This window comes from Galeopterus variegatus, unplaced genomic scaffold (assembly GCF_000696425.1).
Source record: "Galeopterus variegatus unplaced genomic scaffold, G_variegatus-3.0.2 Scaffold376, whole genome shotgun sequence".
NCBI classification, from domain to species: Eukaryota; Metazoa; Chordata; class Mammalia; order Dermoptera; family Cynocephalidae; genus Galeopterus; species Galeopterus variegatus.
This window is the reverse complement of record NW_007726487.1, coordinates 672,955-676,902: the sequence shown is the minus strand read 5'-3', so window position 1 is coordinate 676,902 and position 3,948 is coordinate 672,955.

Sequence of the window (3,948 nt, the reverse complement as noted above, 5' to 3'; positions counted from 1 at the left end):
GACCGGCAACGGGATTGCAAACCTCGGCGTTGCTCCCGCGCCTCGCTCAGCCAGTGAGCGGGAACCGGTCTGCATGTGGGATCCGAACCCTCGGGCGGGAGCGCCGCCGCGCTTCCCAAGCAGCGCACTTATCCAGTGCGCCACCGGGCCGGCCCCTTGCTTTCATTTTTGAAGGAGTTTTTCTATATGTAGAATTCTTGGTTGATAGTCTTTTAGCATTCTGAATTTGTCATCTCACTGGCATCCAGCCTGCACAGTTTCTGATGAGAAATCAACATATAATCTTATTGAGGATTCATTGTATGCAATGAGTTGCTTCTCTCTTGCTGCTCTCAAGAATCTCTTCTTTGTCTTTGTCTTTTGACAGCTTGGTTATGTGTCTAGATGTGAATATCTTTCAGCTTATCCTATTTAGAGTTTGTTGAACTTCTTGAGTTTATTGGTCTTTTTCATCAAATTGGGGGATTTTTGGCCATTTTTTGTTCAAATATTCTTTCTGCTCTTTTCCCTTTCTCATCTTCTCCTGGTATTTCCAATGTGTGTATGTTGATATGCTTGATGGTCACAGATCACTTAAACTCTGTTCACTTTATATCATCTTTTTTTCTATTCCTCTGACTGGATCATCGCGATCAACTTAACTTTATTTTTTTAATTTTTATTTATTTATTTATTTTTGTCTTTTTCCGTGTCCGGCAACGGATCACAACCCTCAGTGTTGCCCCCGTACCGGACCGGGGACCGGCAACAGGATTGCAACCCTCGGCGTTGCTCCCGCGCCTCGCTCAGCCAGTGAGCGGGAACCGGTCTGCATGTGGGATCCGAACCCTCGGGCGGGAGCGCCGCCGCGCTTCCCAAGCGGCGCACTATCCAGTGCGCCACCGGGCTGGCCCTCAACTTAACTTTACATTCACTAATTTTCTCTCCTGCTTGCTCAAATTTGCTGTTGAGCCCCTTTGGTAAAATTTTCATTGCAGTTATTGTACTTTTCCTTTTTGTCTTTTTTCGTGTCCGGCAACGGACCGCAACCCTCAGTGTCGCGCCCATACCGGACCGGGACCGGCAACGGGATCGCAACCCTCGGTGCTGCGCCCGCCCCTCGCTCAGCCAGTGAGCGGGAACCGGTCTGTATGTGGGATCCGAACCCTCGGCGGGAGCGCCGCTGCGCTCCCAAGTGGCGCACTGTAGCAATGCGCCACCGGGCTGGCCCCAGTTATTGTACTTTTCAACTTTAGTATCTATATTTTCCTTTTATAATTTCTGCTTCGATATTGGTATTCTCTATGTGGTGAGACATTCTCACACTTTCATTTTTCCTTAGACATGGTTTCCTTTAGCCCTTTGAATATATTTTAAATATCCAACTTAAAGTTTTTGTCTAGTAAGTCCAATATCTGAATTTCTTGAATATTTTCTGTTGATTGCTTTTTCATTCCTGTGTGAGGGCCATATTTCTTGTTTCTTTGCATGCCTCATGATTTTTTGTTGAAAATTGGGCATTTTACATAACATGATGTGGTTACTCTGAAAATCAGATTCTCATCTCTCCCTGGGCTTTGTTACTGTTTCTGCTTGTTGTTGTAGTTATTGTTTGTTTTTTTAGTGACTGCTGAATTAATTCTGTAAAGCCTGTTTTATTTTTTATGTGTGGTCAGTGAAGTCTCTACTTGGTTAGCTTAGTGGTCAGATAATGATTTGACAGAGATTTTCTTAAACTTCGAGAAACAATGAATTTCCCAGTCTGCCAAGGGTCTCTTTGTGTGTACTGGGGTTTACCTTCAACCCTGATCCAGGCAGATTACAATTCTGCCTTAGCCTTCATTTTCTCCTTGTGCAGGGCCTCAAGCTAATCCAGAAGTTAGAGTGTAAAGCCTTCTCAGGTCTTTCCTGAGCATGCACAGGAAAGCCCAATGCATGTGTGTGACCTTCTGGATTCCCAGGAATATGTTGGACCTTTCCAACATATCAGCCCCTATGAACATATCATTACCCATTTTTTTCCTCTTCAACTTTTTGATTAGTTTATTCATTTTTTAAAAGGCAGAACAATATTTTATTGCATATAGATTGCACATTTTCTTTATCCATTCATCCACTGACAGGCACTTAGATTGTTTTTATATCTTGGCTATTGTGAATAATGCTGCGATTAAAGTGGGGGTGCAGATATTTCTCCTAGATGCTGATTTCATTGCCTTTGGATATATGTCCTGAGTGGGATTGCTGGATCATATGGTTGTTCTATTTTTAATTTTTTGAGGAACCTCCATATTGTTTTCTATAATGGCTTCCAATTTACATTTCCACCAACGGCATATAAGGGTTTCCTTTTCTCCACACACTTGCCAACAGTTGTTATCTCTTGTCTTTTTGATTATAGCCATTTTAACAGGTATGATATAATAGTTCATTGTGGTTTTGATTTGGATTTCCCTGATGATTAGTAACGTTTACCACCTTTTTATTGGCCATTTGTATGTCTTTGGAAAAATGTCTATTCAGGTCCTCTGCCCATTTTTAATTGGGCTATTTGGTTTACTGAGTTGTATAATTTCCTTATATATTTTAGATATTAACATCTTATCAGATATTACTGTCTTAGTCCATTTTGTGTTGCTATAACAGAATACCACAGACTGGGAAATTTATAAAGAAAAGAAATTTATTTCTCACAGTTCTGGAGCCTGGGAAGTCCAATAACAAGGTGCCAGCATCTTGCTTTTGCATTCTTGCTGAGACATCCCATGGCAGAAGGTGAGAGGATGAGAGAGAGAGCAGGAGATCAAATTCATAGCCTCAAGCCTTTTTACAATTGGCTTTAATTCATTCATGAGGGCAGAGCCCTCATGGCCTAATTACCTCCCATTAGGCCCCACCTCCCAGCACTGTTGCACTGGAGATTAAGTTTCCAACCTGTGTTTTTTGGGGAACACATTCAAACCATAACATCATTTGCAAATGTTTTCACTCTTTCCATACGTGGCCGTTTTATTTTGTTGATTGTTTACTTGCTATGCAGAAGCTTTTTAGTTTGATGTAAGACCACTCACTTATTTTTTATTTTGTTGCCTGCAGTTTTGATATCATACCCTAAAAAATCATTGCCAAAACTAATGTCAAGGAGCTTTTTCTCTATGTTTTCTTCCAGGAGTTTTACAGTTTCAGATTTTACATTTATGACTCTAATCTTTTTTGAGTCATAATTTTTTGTATGGTGTAAGACAAGGGTCCAATTTTGTTCTTTTGCATGTGGATATCCAGTTTTGCCAATACTATTTACTGAAGAGACTATCCTTTTTCCACGTGTATTCCTGACACCCTTATCAAAGATAACTTTACTGTATACACATGGGTTTATTTCTGAACTCTCTTTTCTATTCCATTGCTCTATGTGTCTGTTTTTATGTCAATATCATCCTGTTTTAATTATAGCTTTGTAACATAGTTTGAAATCAGGAAGTGTGATACCTCTAGCTTTGTTCTTCTTTCCCAAGATTGCTTTGACTGTTCAGGATCTTTTCAGGTTTCATATGAATTATAATTGGGATCATTTTTTAAATGCCCAGAACAGTCCTTTCATATTTGAAATGCTGAATTTTAAAAAAAACTTTCATTTTTAGAAAAATTTTTAAATTTGAGGAAGTGGTTAAAGAATTCCAACATTGGCTCAAGTTTAAAAACTAGGACATAACTTATATTCAAAGATGTACACAGTAACTAAAATAATCCCCTTACAGTTAAAATGCTGAAATGCTATTATCTAATAAGGAGCAATTGGGTTTCTTTGTAATCCTTTGCAGATATGTATTTTTTAACTTAGTGAGGCCTTTACTGGTATTGTAACTTGGTTAATGCTCTCACATGTGTAGCCTAAAGACTGGCAGGAACATGTCAGGGGCAGAAAACACAGGCACAAAAGGCCACTGAGCCAGAAAAGAGCAAACTAAA